This window comes from Schistocerca cancellata, chromosome 4 (assembly GCF_023864275.1).
Source record: "Schistocerca cancellata isolate TAMUIC-IGC-003103 chromosome 4, iqSchCanc2.1, whole genome shotgun sequence".
NCBI lineage: Eukaryota > Metazoa > Arthropoda > Insecta > Orthoptera > Acrididae > Schistocerca > Schistocerca cancellata.
The window spans coordinates 806,631,479-806,650,768 of NC_064629.1; the positions used below are offsets into that span (position 1 = coordinate 806,631,479).

Below are 19,290 nucleotides of genomic sequence, written 5' to 3' on the forward strand. Positions count from 1 at the left end.
GATTCGAACCTGCGACCGTAGCAGTCCCGCGGTTCCGGACTGCAGTGCCAGAACCGCTAGACCACCGCGGCCGGCTGATCCTCCTACAGCACAGAGCATTAAACTATGGCATGCAAAATTCCGAGAAACAAATTGTTCGTGAAAGGCAAATCTCAGGGCCGCCCGCGAGTGTCTGACACAGGCATCGAACGCATCCGCCACAGTTTCACAATGAATCCGCACAAATCCGTTCTCCGTGCAGCTCGACAGCTCAACATGCCCCCCGATGTCCATCTGGCGTGCTTTGCGTCGACGTTCACACATAAAACCATAGAAAATTCAGCTACTGCTAGCTCTTCGTGAAGGTGACGAACAAGAACATGTGGAGTACTGTAATTTCGTTCTCGGCAAGACGGAGGATAACTGTTTTCTTCCATGCTTAGTGTTTAGTGAGGAGGCAACATTCCATTTAAATGGAAATGGTGAACCGTCATAGTGTGAGAATATGGGGTACGGAACAATCACATGAAGTCGTACAACATGTGATGGACTCTCCAAAATTTAATGTGTTTTGTGGAGTTTCACAGGAATAGGTGTATAGTTCATTTTTCTTTGCAGAGAACACTATTACAGGAAGCGCATATCTCGCTATGCTTGAGAACTTTCTTTTCCCACAGTTGGAGACTGATTCCAACGACTTCATTTACAAACAGGATGGGGCATCGCCACATTGGCATCTGGAAGTGCGGGAATTTTTAAATCAAAGGATTACTGAACGATGGACCGGTCGCAATGGACCACGTGATTCAGCCTTACATTACTGATCTCCTAGGTCACCGCACCTGACTGTATGTTATTATTTCTTGTAGGGGTTCGGGGTTTATAAAAGACTGTTCATGTGCCTCCGTTACCAATAGCGATGACTGAACTGAGACATCGCATAACAGCAGCTGTGGAAGCTGTAACTCAAGACTTGCTCGCTGTGGTGTGGGAACAATTTGAATACCGCACTGACACATGCCGTGCATCTCAAGGGGGAGCATATTGAACATCTATGAAAATGTATGAAAAAAATTTTTTTTTGAGTTTCCCATTCGTCAAAAAATAAATTCATTGTATATATTTATTAGTTTCAGAAATATAGACGTGCCAAATCGGATGATTCTTTTTGATACATCATATGTTATAGAAATTACTGTAGTTTCACTGCGAAAGATTTAGGGGAATTACGGAAATCTTATGTAAGTTAGTTGGGTCAGGTTTTAGAACTGCTTCCAATCCTCAGAGCCGGCCATGGTGGCCGAGCGGCTCTAGGCGCTTCAGCCTGGAACCGCGCGACTGCTACGGTCGCAGGTTCGAATCCTGCCTCGGGTATGGATGTGTGTGATGTCCTTAGGTTAGTTAGGTTTAACTAGTTCTAAGTTCTAGGGGACTTATGACCTCAGCTGTTGAGTCCCATAGTGCTCAGAGCCATTTGACCCACTCCTCAGTCACTTAGATAAAGGCCGTGACAAGATTGCGAGAGCAAGAGCAGATGTGAAATACTACTTGACTTTCTGCAAACAGCTGAGTCATGTAACGAGTAAGATGTGCACTAACACCTGTAGCTGGTTCTACACGCGGCTCTCGCGGCAAACATTTGCGGAGAACAGAGGAAGTTGTAGAAACGAGGCGAAGCACGTATTAGTAGCGGAGCCGGAATGTCCAAGAACGGCAGAGAACTGAGGTAACTCTTTACGTAATTCGGCGCAAGTGAGTCCGGCAAACGTGCCACCAGTACGCCTGACCGAGATATGGTCGAGTGCGAAACTCGCTGCCGTCCTGTCAAGTTTCACTTTCCTTAGCTCTCTCAGATTCTGAGACTTCATAAAGCTGCCTTACACGCTTTTAGTTTCCGCATTCGCTCCCTGACGTTACCAATGGAACACTATTGAAGCATGAGTACACGTTTATTCTTAGATATGTATTTCGTACATCAACACGTCCGCTATTTCTCAACAACCGTTTCTCAAATTAAGAGAAAAGTTTATTAATGTGTAATCCTAAAGAACCTGGAAGCTTTCGTTATGCGGATGCAGCAGCTAATACACTGAAGCACCTAACAAACTGGTATACGCATGCGTATTCAAATACAGAGATATGTTAACAGCCATAATACGGCGCTGCGGTCGGCAACGCCTATATAACAAGTGCCTGTCGCAGTTGTTAGGTCGGTTACTGCTGCTGCAATGACAGGTTATCAAGATTAACGTGAGTTTCAATGTGGTGTTATAGTAGCCGCACGAGCAATAGGACACGGCATCTCCGAGGTAGCCATGAAGTGGGGATTTTCCCGTACTACCATTTCACGAGTGTACCGTGAATATCAGGAATCCGGTAAAACATCGAATCTCCGACATCGCTGCGGCCGGAAAAGGATTCTGCAAGAATGGGACCAACGATTACTGAAGAGAATCATTCAACGTGACAGAAGTGCAAACCTTCCGCAAACTGCTGTAGATTTCAATGCTGGGCCATCAACAAGTGCCAGCGTGCGAAAGAAAACATCATCGGCCGAGCGGTTCTAGGCGCTTCAGTCTGGAACCGCGCAACCGCTACGGTCGCAGGTTCGAATCCTGCCATGGGCATGGATGTGTGTGATGTCCTTAGATTGGTTTAAGTAGTTCCAAGTTCTAGGGGACTGATGACCTCATATGTTGAGTCCCATAGTGCTCAGAGCCATTTTTGAAAACATCATCGATATGGGCTTCCGGAGCCGAAGTCCCACTCGTGTACCCTTGATGACTTGACGACACAAAGCTTTACAATTCACTTGGGCCCGTCAATACCGACATTGGACTGTAGATGATTGGAAACATGTTGCCTGGTCGGAAGAAAAAAATGGCTCTGAGCACTATGGGACTTAACATCTGAGGTCATCAGTCCCCTAGAACTTAGAACTACTTAAGCCTAACTAACCTAAGGACATCACACACATCCATGCCCGAGGCAGGATTCGAACCTGCGGCCGTAGCAGTCGCGCGGTTCCGGACAGTAGCACCTAGAACCGCTCGGCCACCGCGGCTGGCTGGTCGGAAGAGTCTCGCTTCAAATTGTGTCGAGCGGATGGATGTGTGCGGGTATGGAGACAAACTCATGAATCCATGGACGCTGCATGTCAGCAGGGGACTGTTCAAGCTGGTGAAGGCTCTATGATGGTGTGGATATGTGCAGCTGGAGTGATATGGGACCCTTGATACGTCTAGACTCTGACAGGTGACACGTACGAAAGCATCCTATCTGATCACCTGCATCCATTGTGAATTCCGACGTACTTGGGCAATTCCAGCTGCACAATGCGACACCCCAAACGTCCACAATTGCTACAGAGTCGCTCTAGGAACACTCTTCTGAGTTTAAACACTTCTGCTGGCCACCAAACTCCCCGGACATGAACTTTATTGAGTATATCTGGCATGCCTTGCATCGTGCTTTTCAGAAGAGATCTCCAACCCCTCGTACTCCGTCCGTCCGCCGCTCGCGTTCTCGCTTCCCGAGCACGGGGTCCCGCGTTCGATTCCCGACGGGGTCAGGGATTTTCACCTGCCTCGAGATGACTGGGTGTTTGTGTTGTCCTCATCATTTCATTATCATCCAGGAACGTGGCGAAATTGGACTGAGCAAAGGTTGGGAAATTGTACGGGCGCTGATAACCACGCAGTTGAGCGCCCCACAAACCAAACAACATCATCATCATCCCCTCGTACTCCTACGGATTTATGGACAGCCCTGCAGGATTCATGGTGTCAGTTCGCTCGAGCACTACTTCAGACATTAGTCGAGTCCATTCCATGTCATTTTGCGGCACATCGTCGTGCTCGTGATGGCCTTACACGATATTTGGCAGGTGTACCACTTTCTTTGATTCTTCGGTGTATATTAGGTCTACAACTTCGCTTCCGCCGTTTCGCAGTAGATGGCAGTAAAGGCGTGTGTTGGTGCAGGCGGCAGGTCGTAAGTGCCATACAGTAATCTTAGGCATTTGTAAACGCAACGCCATGAAAATATTATTCGATTTGTGATTACATCATAGAGTTATTCTCGATTGACTATATCAACTTACGAGGCTAGTGCTCCTAATTTGCGGCAAGTTTTGATTGTTTGCTTTAACATGAAGAAATCGGCGGCTGAGGCTCATAAAATGCTGCGTAAGACCTATGGTGAGGCACCTGATAGTGAAAGAAAGTGCAGAGGATGGCTTCAAAGTTTCAAGAACGGTGATTTTGACGTCGAGGACCGGCATGGCGGTTCAAGAAAGAAGGTTTTTGAATCTACTGAAACCGAAGGGTACAGTCACAGGAGATTGTTGTCGACAGCAGTTGATGCGTTTGAGTCGAGCACTGATAAATACAGGATAATTTATAAAAAAATTTCTAATTTGTGTGATGAATGGCAGATAGCTCTAAACGTGGAAACATATAAGTTAATGCAGGTGAGCAGGAAGAACAAACCTGTAACGTTCGTATACATTACTAGTGTCCTGCTTGATACAGTCAAGTCGTTTGAATATCTGGACGTAACGTTGCACAGCTGTATGAAATGGAACGAGCGTGTGAGAACTTTGGTAGGAAAGGCGAATGGTCGACTTCGGTTTATTGGGAGAATTTTAGGAAAGAGTGGTTCACCTGTAAAGAAGACTGCATTAGGACATCAGGACAAGGTCGGATTGAAGGAATACACTGAAGCAGTCCAGAGGCGGGTTGCTGGATTTGTTACTCGTAAACTCGTAAATGTTACGTAGTTGCTTCGGTAACTCAAATTGGAATTCCTGGAGGGAAGGTGACTATCATTTCGAGATACACTATTGAGAAAATTTAGAGAACCGGCATTTGATCTGAGTACCGAACGATTCTACTGCCGCCAACATACATAGGGACACGAAGATAGGATACGACAAATTAGGACTCATACGGAGGATTATAGATAGTCATTTTTTCCTCGCTATATTTGCGAGTGGAACATGAAATGAAATGACTAATAGTGGTTCAAGCTACCATCTACGAGGAGCATTCAAGTTCTAAGGCCTCCGATTTTTTTCTAATTAACTACTCACCCGAAATCGATGAAACTGGCGTTACTTCTCGACGTAATCGCCCTGCAGACGTACACATTTTTCACAACGCTAACGCCATGATTCCATGGCAGCGGCGAAGGCTTCTTTAGGAGTCTGTTTTGACCACTGGAAAATCGCTGAGGCAATAGCAGCACGGCTGGTGAATGTGCGGCCACGGAGAGTGTCTTTCATTGTTGTCCAAAAGTCACTAGGAGCCAGGTCAGGTGAGTAGGGAGCATGAGGAATCACTTCAAAGTTGTTATCACGAAGAAACTGTTGCGTAACGTTAGCTCGATGTGCGGTGGCGCTGTCTTGGTGAAACAGCACACGCGCAGCCCTTCCCGGACGTTTTTGTTGCAGTGCAGGAAGGAATTTGTTCTTCAAAACATTTTCGTACGATGCACCTGTTACCGTAGTGCCCTTTGGAACGCAATGGGTAAAGATTACGCCCTCGCTGTCCCAGAACATGGACACCATCATTTTTTCAGCACTGGCGGTTACCCGAAATTTTTTTGGTGGCGGTGAATCTGTGTGCTTCCATTGAGCTGAATGGCGCTTTGTTTCTGGATTGAAAAATGGCATCCACGTCTCATCCATTGTCACAACCGACGAAAAGAAAGTCCCATTCATGCTGTCGTTGCGCGTCAATATTGCTTGGCAACATGCCACACGGGCAGCTGTGTGGTCGTCCGTCAGCAATCGTGGCACCCACCTGGATGACACTTTTCGCATTTTCAGGTCGTCATGCGGGATTGTGTGCACAGAACCCACAGAAATGCCAACTCTGGAGGTGATCTGTTCAACAGTCATTCGGCGATCCCCCAAAACAATTCCCTCCACTTTCTCGGTCATGTCGTCAGACCGGCTTGTGCGAGCCCGAGGTTGTTTCGGTTTGTTGTCACACGATGTTCTGCCTTCATTAAACTGTCGCACCCACGAACGCACTTTCGACACATCCATAACTTCATAACCACATGTCTCCTTCAACTGTCGATGAATTTCGATTGGTTTCACACCACGCAAATTCAGAAAACGAATGATTGCACGCTGTTCAAGTAAGGAAAACGTCGCCATTTTAAGTATTTAAAACAGTTCTCATTCTCGCCGCTGGCGGTAAAATTCCATCTGCCGTACGGTGCTGCCATCTCTGGGACGTATTGACAATGAATGTGGCCTCATTTTAAAACAATGCGCATGTTTCTATCTCTTTCCAGTCCGGAGAAAAAGAATCGGAGGCTTTAGAACTTGAATGCACCTCGTACAATGCATCGTTCGTGGCTTGCGGAGTATCGATGTAGATGTAGAAGACAAATGGGCCACAATACAGCGGTAGACATGAAAAGGTGATTTTGCAGCATGACAATGCTCGACACCATGTCTCAAAACCTGCCAAAACATACTCGGAAACGTTGAAATGGATGTCCTATCTCCAGACATTGTTCCCTCTGACTACTACCTTTTTCGATCAGTGGGATACGGCCTGGTCGAGTAGTACTTCCGGTCATACGAACAAGCGAAAAATGGGATCGATTCATGGATCTCCTCAGAAAACGCCCAAATCTTCCGTCGTGGGGTTCGTATGCTGCCCAGTGCGATAAAGTATTGCCCAGCGATGGCTAACACGTTGAATCATAAATTTGTAGTACGTTTTTCACAATAAAGCCCCAAACATAGAGAAAAAACGGCGGAAGCAAAGTTGTCGACCTGATAAACAGAAATTTCGTCTCGAAAAGGTAGAAACATGAGCTGACGCAGTTGTGTGGTTTTGTAGGGTTAAATTTCGGTTATTTTCTTTTTTGTCTCTCTTAATCCATTGGTGGGTTTATAAACAGCTCAAGTGAAACTTTGTGTTCCAGCAAGATTCACGCGACGGCAGCCTGCTTGTCAAACATCATACAGCAAAATTTACTCTCATATACAGTTGAATGAGAGGCTACTACAAAGTATCTTGTAGCACACCATCAAGTGGTGACGCGTCGTGGCCCGCTCCCAGTGAGATGCCGGATGTGTTGAGCAGCCGTTCTGATGTACGTCCGCGCATGAGCGGTCCTCAGCTCCCGGAGATCAATTGTAGCAGTCTCAAAGACGCATATACACTCCTGGAAATGGAAAAACGAACACATTGACACCGGTGTGTCAGACCCACCATACTTGCTCCGGACACTGCGAGAGGGCTGTACAAGCAATGATCACACGCACGGCACAGCGGACACACCAGGAACCGCGGTGTTGGCCGTCGAATGGCGCTAGCTGCGCAGCATTTGTGCACCGCCGCCGTCAGTGTCACCAGTTTGCCGTGGCATACGGAGCTCCATCGCAGTCCCTGATGATACCAACACCTTCGCAACCCCCCAACCAACAGCCTCAATGCCGACGCCCAAGGAAACCCCCACAACAACCAACGAGGAAGCCAATCCAGCGCCCCCGGCAGAGGTGCACAACAACGCCACTACACCATCACGACACGTCACGGCTGCAGAGACGCCAACACACGCCATCGACACCGATAGTTTTAGTTACGACAAGCTAGATATAAATGTAAAATTAAGTAGGCTAGAAAAAAGAGACATCTTAGAGACGGCACAGCGGATGCTCATCCGCACCCTACACCCGTACGGCCAATCTGTTTGTTTCCGTACATCAGAGCAAACCGATAGAGTGATTCTCAAAACGGAGAATATTCCAACAGATCCAGACAGCCTACTAGACCTGCTCATGCAAGTGTGCGCCCGCAGGGAGGAACCATTCGATATGGACAAGCTTTACAAGGATCACGTAAGGGCTCATGGGAGAACATACTTCGATTACAGTCAAACTGGCAGCAAGTGCTACGCCACAGTTAAACACCCAAACTGCTAATAGCACAGCTTAATGCTATGCGGTGTATACTTGTAAATTCGGAGCTCCCACGGGTCCTACGTGAACTAAAAAGTGACATTCTGTGCATACAGGAGCCCTACACTAGACAAGGGCATATCCCCAACTTTCCTCCAAGTGCGGTGACGGTTGCGGAGAGGACAGGCTGCATGGCATCTGTCATAATCCTAAACAAAGAAATACATCCAGTGAAAATTACAGAACTCTGTTCCGAGCACCTAGTTACAGTTGAAGTCACACACAAGGGGGATACTTGGATCATCGCGTCGCTTTACGCCCAATTCTGTCATTGCATCAAACCATACGCAGACCTCATCAGAGATGTTGCGCAATACGCTGGCAACAAAAAACTTCTCATCTGTGCAGACATAAATGCCAGATCAACCCTGTGGCATTCAGACAGAACTGACGACAGAGGTAGAATAATAAATGACATCATCCAAGAAAACAGACTACACGTACTCAACAAGGAAGGACATCACCCGACTCACATCGGACACAACGGTCGTTCATCAAACATAGACATCACCCTCGTTAATAACGCCGCCATCAACCACGTACGAGACTGGACCGTACATGACCAGATCACTGCTAGCGACCACAACATCATCACACTAACCTTAAGTGGCACACCAAACGTCAACACAGAAACACTACCAAAAAGACTATTATTTGACAAAACAGACTGGGACAGGGTCAGACAAAAAATACATGAGCACATACCGCAAGACATCACCGGCAGTGTTGATTACAGAGCACACATGCTGACAGATATCATCACACACACACAGAACACCTGCATACCCACACAAAGAATGACAAAACACCAAAATATTCCCTGGACTACACAATTAACACGACTCAAACAAGACTCAAAACGTAAACGTAAACTTTACCAACGAGCAATTTCAGATAGAGAAAGACAATTACGACTACACGACTACCGGCTTGCCAAGGATAAATATAAACTTGAGCTGAATAAGACCAGGAAAGACCATTGGAACAGCCATGTAGCAGCACAAACACAAGTAAACATTTGGGGGGAACCATACAAAATCGTGACAGAGAAAATTAAGAGCCCACTGGTTCTGGGAACGCTGCGACAGGAGGATGGTGAGATGACTAAGGGCTGGAGACGCACAGCGGAGTTCCTGCTGAGCAAACTCCTGCCCGACGACATCGCAGACACAGACACACCACAACATGCAGCGGTGAGACGCGAAGTAGACACAGTATACACCACACCAACCGTCACCTGTCCATTTGCGCAGGAAGAAGTGGCGACAGCGATCTCAGAACTCAAAAACAAAAAGGCGCCTGGACCGGATGGTATCCACTCTGAGGTACTGAAACAAATTGCACCGCAGATCATCCCGTTTCTCACAACGTTGTTAAACGATGCATTAAGGCTGGGCCGTGTGCCTGCAGTGTGGAAGACCTCGAAGGCGGTTATCATCAAAAAGGCTCCAGACAAAGACACATCAGACCCCAAGTCATACAGACCAATTTGCCTTATCAATACACTCGGTAAAGTACAAGAAAAACTACTCTGCAAAAGACTACAAGCACACCGAACACTACGGGGACTGACACCACACCAATATGGCTTCAGGGAAGGGAAATCTATAGACGACGCAATTAACAGAGCACTCCAAATAGTACACGACACACCCTCCAAATACACACTTGCAATTATGATAGACATCTCAGGTGCCTTCGACAACCTTTGGTGGCCGGCCTTGTTCAAGAGGCTCAGACACCTGCAGGTACCGGAGTCTCTGTATAATAGTTTCATGGACTACTGCAGAGACAGAACGGTCGTTTGGCAGATGGACAACCAGAAAGTGATTAAACGAATTACAAAAGGCTGTCCACAAGGGTCGATCTGCGGCCCCATCTTCTGGGACATAGTTATAGAACCGCTCCTATTGTTACTAGAGGAGCACATCTTGACAGATGGAGCTGTCGCTTATGCTGATGATCTACTCGTCGTAGTTTCAGCAAATAACCGTGCCCAGCTAGAAGAAAGAGCCAATGGAACACTTAGGACAATAACCCAATGGTGCACAGATAATAAATTAAAGATAGCAGGAAGCAAAACAACTTATACATTGCTAAAGGGTATCCTGCGCAGGAACCCAATAGTCAAAATCGGGGACACTAACATAAAAAGACTAGCAGTCACACGCTATCTAGGAGTATACATTGATGAACGATTGAACTTCCACGAACACATGCGAATATGCACAAACAAAGCAGAAAAGATACTACACAAACTGGCTAGGCTAAATTCGGAACAATTCAGACTACCCCTGTCAGTGACACGAACATACCATTGCGCTCTCTTCGAGTCAGTACTATGCTTTGCTGCCAGTACGTGGGCCCACAGGTTAAATCTCTCAACCAACAGAACCATTGTACGTCGAGGCCAAAGAAGTGTTCTACTTCGACTAACAGGGGCATTTAACACAACATCAAATGACGCACTATGTGTCGTCATGGGAATTTTCCCCATAGATATCACCATCAGGTACCGCGCAGCAATGTACTGGCTTAGGATGGGGAGAATAGATCAGGTTCGGCAGATCACTGGTGTACCGATTGAGACAACACGCCAACTCAGAGCATGGCGAGTGGATACCTGGCAGAGCGAGTGGGCCAACAGCGATAAGGGCCGCCGTGTATACAACTTCTTCCCTGACATCCGGGAAAGACTAAAACTAAAACATATTGATCCCAGCCGCGGTATGGTACATTTCATCACAGGACATGGCCCTTATCCCACGCACCTGTACCGCGTGAGTCTGCAGCAGACTAATAGATGCACATGCGGGGAAGAAGGTTCCCCTGAACATACTGTCTTCTTCTGCGGACAACGCACGAACATAAGACACACAGTACACATAAATCGCCTGAACACACAGAACGAACTACATGCCATAATACGCGACCCGGAAAGGTGGACTGAACTCAACAAACTAACGGACGAAATCTCGAAGATCCAACAAATAGAATACTTGCGCAACAGACCCTACCGAAGGCAAGTCGGTCCAAACAGACGTCACGATGCCCAGGGGGACACAGATATGATTAGCACCACGAGTGATGAAGAAGAAACAGATACAGACCAGGACACCAACACAGATATTGAAGCGTCCAGCGCGGATGATCCATAGTGTCAACCAAGTTAAATTCAAAGAATAGAGTGGAACAACCGACAAGAGGTGCACAAGTCACACACAATCCTAAAAACAGATTGCACCTTATATATAAACAGTTAACAGCATCTCCATGTTCAATAAGAGCTTAAAGCTAGGTACCTCTTCAAGGGACCTACGCCTTCCGTTAAGAGGCAGCGCACAGTCTGTATGGAAGGATCTTAATTGTGGTCCCTCTCTTTTGAGCCCAACCCGACGGATACCTATGGTAGATCGGGGAAAACCACCGCTCAGGCTGTGTTGCTGGCGGGGCCGGAAGGTGCTAACTGCCACACCACGTATCATTGTAAGTCTCATTGGCTCAGTGTGAACTGTTTGTACAACTAACCTACACAGCCTATACCTCAACCTCCACTATACTAAGAACTTCTCATCTGAAGCTTAAAGTTGGGCACCTCTTCAAGGGACCCACGCCCCCCTGGTAAGAGGCGGCGCACGTCCTGGATGGAAGGATCTTAATTGTGGTTCCTCTCTTTTGAGCCCAACCCGACGGATACCTATGGTAGATCGGGGAAAACCACCGTTCAGGTCGTGTTGTCGGCGGGGCCGGGAGGTGCTTGCGCCTGATGTACTCTACTAGGAGCCTTGTAGGCTCAACACAAACCGTTAGCGTCATTACCTTATTACTTTTACTACGAGTACCCTTTCATTAGCAACTTTGAGCCAAGCACAAAATCAGTTACCTCTCTATTGTATATCGTAAATAGTTTAGTAGGCTGGACATGGAGGTCTTAGTCTTAGTTTCTAGCTTTAACGTACCCTAATCTCTTCTAGTTAAGGTAGTTTTTAGGATAGTAGATGTTAAAGGCATGGTGAGCAACGGCCAGCGTCTTGAGGTTCATTCCAAGACCCGGGCCGCCGCCCACAACCAGGTGACGGGCAATATTATACCTGTAATTTCTCTTTTCAGTTCTCTTCCTTTCTTCTTTCTAAATATTTAATTTCGTTTTGTTTATTAATATCTTACTTCATTTTGTATTAGTTATACGTTTTTCTAATGCTGCACAAAAAAAAAGATATCAAATGGATCTAAACAGAGCCCGCCTCCACGTGGCGGGACACGGGCAACGGTGTGAGTGGGGACGGGAGCCGGTGTGGTGTTACTTTCAGTCACTGCGGACCCCGGACCCAGTCACAGCGGCTAAGTGGCAATATACGACCCACCATAAGAAATTAGACGGTGGGTCATAAAATATAAGCAGCTAGTGAAAAAAAAAAAAAAAGTCTTTAACACTGGTAGCATGCCGCGACAGCGTGGACGTGAACCGTATGTGCAGTCGACGGACTTTGAGCGAGGGCGTATAGTGGGCATGCGGGAGGCCGGGTGGACGTACCGCCGAATTGCTCAACACGTGGGGCGTGAGGTCTCCACAGTACATCGATGTTGTCGCCAGTGGTCGGCGGAAGGTGCACGTGCCCGTCGACCTGGGACCGGACCGCAGCGACGCACGGATGCACGCCAAGACCGTAGGATCCTACGCAGTGCCGTAGGGGACCGCACCGCCATTTCCCAGCAAATTAGGGACACTGTTGCTCCTGGGGTATCGGCGAGGACCATTCGCAACCGTCTCCATGAAGCTGGGCTACGGTGCCGCACACCGTTAGGCCGTCTTCCGCTCACGCCCCAACATCGTGCAGCCCGCCTCCAGTGGTGTCGCGACAGGCGTGAATGGAGGGACGAATGGAGACGTGTCGTCTTCAGCGATGAGAGTCGCTTCTGCCTTGGTGCCAATGATGGTCGTATGCGTGTTTGGCGCCGTGCAGGTGAGCGCCACAATCAGGACTGCATACGACCGAGGCACACAGGGCCAACACCCGGCATCATGGTGTGGGGAGCGATCTCCTACACTGGCCGTACACCACTGGTGATCGTCGAGGGGACACTGAATAGTGCACGGTACATCCAAACCGTCATCGAACCCATCGTTCTACCATTCCTAGACCGGCAAGGGAACTTGCTGTTCCAACAGGACAATGCACGTCCGCATGTATCCCGTGCCACCCAACGTGCTCTAGAAGGTGTAAGTCAACTACCCTGGCCAGCAAGATCTTCGGATCTGTCCCCCATTGAGCATGTTTGGGACTGGATGATGCGTCGTCTCACGCGGTCTGCACGTCCAGCACGAACGCTGGTCCAACTGAGGCGCCAGGTGGTAATGGCATGGCAAGCCGTTCCACAGGACTACATCCAGCATCTCTACGATCGTCTCCATGGGAGAATAGCAGCCTGCATTGCTGCGAAAGGTGGATATACACTGTACTAGTGCCGACATTGTGCATGCTCTGTTGCCTGTGTCTATGTGCGTGTGGTTCTGTCAGTGTGATCATGTGATGTATCTGACCCCAGGAATGTGTCAATAAAGTTTCCCCTTCCTGGGACAATGAATTCACGGTGTTCTTATTTCAATTTCCAGGAGTGTATTTCGCTTGATGATGTTAAAGAAGTGCTCTGTAGGACTGAAGTTCTGAGACGTGGAGCACCCGCACGTCCATGAAATGTTCCTCAAACGAGCCTCGTGCTCCGTGCAAACAGGCCTTGGACAGCCCAACGGTACCGACCGGCAGCCGTGTCATCCTCAGCACACTGGCGTCACTGGATGCGAGTATGGAGGGGAATGTGGTCAGCACACCGCTCTCCCGGCCGTATGTCAGTTTCCGAGACTGGAGCCGCTACTTCTGAATCAAGTAGTTCCTCGTTTTGCCTGACAAGGGCTGAGTGCACCCCGCTCGCCAACAGCGCTCGGCTGAACGGATGGTCAGCCTTCCAAGTGCTAGCCCAGCCCGACAGCACTTAACTTCCGTGATCTCACGGGAACCGGTGTTACCACTGCGGCGAGATCGTTGGCTCATGCAGAAGATTAAAACTGTGTGCCGCACTGGTATTCTAACCCAGGATCTTAACTTTCGCCGGTAACGTTCTATCTGTCTTCTACGTTCCAAATTGCGCAAAAACTGTGCTGGCAAGTTTCAATCTGCCAGAAAGTTTCATAACAACTGACACTCCGCTGCAGAGTGTAAGATTCATTCTGGAATTCTGAAACACATAAGAAGCGATGGGATGGGGCAATGTATTGTTCCTCAACGGTGTCCTGTTAGCAAACAGCAGTTTTCGTACTGTGTCATCGGCGTGTTCAAAGGTGCACCACGACTTGTCAGTCGAGGCGGCTTTTTCCCATTTTTTGGGGCTCCGTTGGCTGTTTGCCTGCAACAGTTCTAATCCCCATGCCCGCTGACGTGCGATGAGCTACTTAAACCTTACTAATCTAAGGACATTACACACATCCATGCCCGAGGCAGGATTCGAACCTGCGGCCGTAGCAGTCGCGCGGTTCCGGACTGTAGCACCTAGAACCGCTCGGCCACCGCGGCCGGCTGGTCGGAAGAGTATCGCTTCAAATTGTATCGAGCGGATGGATGTGTGCGGGTATGGAGACAAACTCATGAATCCATGGACGCTGCATGTCATCAGGGGACTTTTCAAGCTGGTGAAGGCTCTATAATGGTGTGGATATGTGCAGCTGGAGTGATATGGGATCCTTGATACGTCTAGACTCTGACAGGTGACACGTACGAAAGCACAGCTGTCTGTCCAGGAATAGAGATTTGAATATGAAGTACAGTCGACATGGGACAAGACAAAAATGTAATAAAAAAGAAGAGTCGTCTAATTCAACTTCATGAGGTCGGGTTGATTTGGTTGAAGAAACCAAACTGCGATGTTATCGGTCTCATCGCATTAGGGAAGGATGGGGCAGGAAGTCGGCCGTGGCCTTTCAAAGGAACCGTCCCAATATTTGCCTGAAGAAATTTAGGGAAATCACGGAAAACCTAAATCAGGATGGCCGGACGCGAGTTTGAACCGTCGTCCTCCCGAATGCGAGTCCATTGTGCTAACCACTGCACCTAATCACTCGGTTCAACTTGATGAGTGTCGTCTGCTGAGACACAGTAACGAGACCCGGGTCAAAATCGCTTAAGTACTAACAATAGTTGCTGTGGTACATCGGCTAGCCTGACTGAGCTTAAGTGGAAGTGCTGACAGCACCTCAATGTCCTCTGCTGCCTGAGCAACACCAACTGGGATGTGGATCGCTCTACAGAGCCCTTGTTCAATCCCGCCTTGACTATGGGAGTCTGGTTTTCGGTTCGGCGGCGCCCTCAGTTTTGCGATTACTCGGCCCAGTGCACCACTGTGGCGTTCACCTAGCGACGGGAGCTTTTGGAACGAGTCCGGTGACCAGTGTCCTGGTGGAGGCTGCAGTCGCTCCATTGAAAGTTAGGCGTGCTCAACTACTCGCCAGTTACGTTGCACACGTTCGTAGTTCTCCTGTGCATCCGCATTACCGTCTCCTTTTCCCAACAACGGCTGATCATCTCCCGCATCGGCTGCCCAGGTCAGGGCTTACGATTGCGGTTCGCGTCCGGTCCCTTCTGTCTGAACTAGAGTCCTTACCGCTACCACCTATCCTCGAGGTCCATTCACGTACACCTCCATGGTGTACTCCTACGCCGCAGATTCTTCTAGATCAGGCTGTTCCAGCTGGTCGGCTCCGGTGTGAGCCGCGGAGCGCTCCCTGCTCCAGGGAGCCGCGTCGCTCGCTGTGGCCACTCGAGTGGGCCGGCACGCCGGCGCGCGGAAGGCTGCCTGAGGCAGGCGGCAAGGCAAGCATTTTGATGTGCCAGCTGCGTCTTACAAGATCGACAACCTCATACTCTTAGCTGATAAGACGTGATGATATGCTACACCAGGAAATACAATGTTCGGGAAATAAATAAAAAGCAACTGTTTTATAAGAAATTGCATACTAAATTTATTGGGCCTCTGTAGCTTGATACTTTCTTTTCATTACAAGATCGGAAATATCAGGCGTCAAAGTGTTCGCAGCGTTAATGCGGAGGATGAGCTTCATTGTTACATCCTGAAGAAACGATCGTTCCTTACTATTTACTCTTTTCATTGCTGAGTAAAGCTGCTCACAACAATACGTGCCAACATGCACATGATCTGAGTGGCATTGTTGTGAAGCTTGGGAAATGTTTTTTGCTGTAATGAACGATACCATCGTGACAGATCCGACGTGTTGTAGTACCTCTCTTTCAACAAAGTTGAACTTTGCAAATCAATAATCTCTAATTGAAGTGACAATGACAAGCATCGGGGGAAACTGAAAAACGAGTGCTGAACACCTTAAGTTCCATTTCCAAACTAGTGAGGTCTCGGAATCGTGTTTCAAACGACGTGATGAGCTGCTTTAACTTTGCTTGGTAATCGCCGAAAGTAGTACCTTCAGGTATTTTTAAAGAAGCAAGACGATTGAAGAACGTTAAATGTTCATTACTCATCTGCCTCTCAAATAAACGTAACTTTTCCATGAACGCTTTGATCTCGTCGTGCATGTCAACGATTAGCTGCCCTTTGCCTTGCAATGACAGATTTAATTTATTCAGATGCATAGTTATGTCAGATAGGAACGCCAGGCCAGATATCCATTTTATATCTTTCAGACAACGCATTTCTTCCCCTTTCATTTCGAGAAAATGGGATATTTCCTCACGAATGGCAAAGAAAACATCAAGAACTTTTCCCCGACTTAGCCAACGAACTGCACTGTGGTAAGGTATATCCCCATACTCCGCTTCCATATCTTTCAGGAATCATTTGAATTAGTGATGATTCATACCGTGACGCCGCACAAAATTCACACACTTCACGACATCTTTCGTTACGCCACCTAGCTCTACTGTTGCAGCACACAGTGCCTCTTGGTGAATAAAACAATGAAGAGTCAAAATGTCTTTCCCGAATTCATCCCTGAGTTTATTTTTCAAACGAGAAGCAAATCCTTGGTGACGCCCAATCATTTGTGGTGCACCGTATGTCGCTACAGAATGGAGCTTATCCCACGGCAAATTCATATTGTCCACTGATTCACAAACAGCTTCAAAAATGTCATGTCCTGTTGCGGTGTCATCGAGTGGTACCACATCCAAGAGTTCTTCAGTTACTTTCAGCTCCATGTCGACACCACGCACAAAGACTGCAAGCTGAGCACAGTCCGATATGTCGGTGCTTTCGTCAAGTGCTAGCGAAAATTCAACAAAGCTCTCCGCCTTTTTCCTGATCTGTGTTTCATAATCCGCTGCCATGTCCAGGATTCGACGAGACATTGTCTGCTTCGACAGGCAAACCCCATCGATTGCCTGCACCTCCCTTGGAAACAAACATTCTGCAACTGCTACCATGCACTATTTTACGAGTTGTCCCACCGAAAACGGCTTGCCGCTCGTCGCAATGATGTGAGCGACCCTGCAGCTTGCTCGAACTGCAGATTCACTAGTGTTTTCTCCGCTCTCATTCACCTGAAAATTATACACGCATTACAGAACACGAACTATGTTGCATATTTTGATACTTTCCGTATTACGAAACCGTTTTTAAACTTACGTCTCCTGGTATGTCGTTATTAAGCCTGGCTACAAGTTCTCTGCGTGAAACGCCATCTACCTGATCGTAGTGCGCTGCGTGAAGACGCGTATGATGTCGTTGTATATTGTACCTCTTCGCAGAATTAAATACTTTATGACATACAAGACACTGCCGACGACCATCCCTCTCAATGAATAGAAAGGTATCCTCCAATAGAAGTACAGGGCTCCCGCGGCTAGTCATAGCTGTCATTGAACACGGATTATTGCGTCAGTTGCGGCTGTATGCGGCCAGGGGGCAGTGAGTTCGCTTTCCCCCTCCACGCGGGCTCCGAGCTGCCGCCGTGAGCGCTCCGGAGCGCTCCGGCTCCCTGGAGCTCGGTTGGAACAGCCTGTTCTAGATCTTTCATGTGGCCCTAGGGACTCCGTTAACCCTGCGGCTCTCTGCTATCACTTCCTCTCGATTCTCGACACGTACCGGTGCCATGAAGCGGTTTACCGACGGCTCGATGGCTGATGGTCACTTAGGCTTTGCGTATGTTCATGGAGGACATACTGAACAGCACTCCTTGTCGGATGACTGCAGTGTTTTCACTGCAGAGCTGGTGGCCATATCTCGTGCTCTTAAGCACATCCGCTCATGTCCTGGCGAGTCATTTCTCCTGTGTACTGACTCCTTGAGCAGCCTACAAGCCATCCTATGGTAGCGACCATTCAGGAGTCCATCTATGCCCTGGAATGGTTCCGTCGTTCAGTGGTGTTTGTGTGGACCCCAGGACGCGTCGGAATCCCAGGAAATGAACTTGGCGACAGGCTGGCCAAACAGGCTACGCGGGAACCGCTTCTGGAGCTGGGCGCCTCCGAAACTGATCTGCGTTCTGTCTTACGCCGCAGTGTTTTTCGGCTTTGGGAGACGGAATGGCATAACAGTACGCACAACAATCTGCGTTTCATTAAGGAGACTACAAATGTGTGGAAGTCTTCCATGCGGTCCTCTCTCAGGGAATCAGTTGTCCTCTGCCGGCTCCACATTGGCCTTATGTGGCTAACGCATGGTTACCTCCTCCGTCGCGAGGACCCACCTCGGTGTCGCTGTGGCTCACAAATGATGGCCATCCACCTCTTGCTGGACTGCCCACTTTTAGCCGCTCTGCGGCGGACTTTTAACTTTGCCATCACCCTACCTTCGGTGTTGGGCGACAATGCCTCATCAGCAGCCTTACTTTTACGTTTTATTCGTGAGGGGGGGTTTCATCATTTGATCTAAGTTTTAGCGCATGTCCTTTGTCCTTCTGTGTCCTCACCCTAGTGATTTTGAGGTGGAGATTTTAATGTGTTGCCGAGTGGTTGGCTTCTCCTTTTTATTCTCATGGTCAGGCAGCCATGGTAATCTGCTCTCTTGTTTTAATCTCTTCTACATGTTTCTTGCGTCTCTCTGTGATTTTCTTGTCCGATTTTGTCCATTTTAGTGTTGGTTACCCTTCTGTCATTCTTGTGGTTTTCTCCTTTCTTCCAGCTGTGTCTCAAAACCAACAACCAACCAACCAACCTCCCACTTGGAAAAATAGTCACCGATAGCAACAGTAGAGAGCTAAGAAGCCACAGTATTGGCACAGTGTTTAAACCAACAAGAAAGGTACATGAATATTTGAACTCTACAAAACAACTACGCCCGCGGCTTCCAATAGCAGGAGTATA

The 19,290-nt window shown here is 48.2% G+C and overlaps 1 protein-coding gene across 1 annotated transcript in view; it reads right to left on the reverse strand.

The window, feature by feature from the left end:
* LOC126184442 (nose resistant to fluoxetine protein 6-like) overlaps positions 1 to 19,290 on the reverse strand; it is a 199,611-nt gene that overhangs the window by 153,710 nt on the left and 26,611 nt on the right. The gene's annotated exons all lie outside the window — the stretch shown is intronic.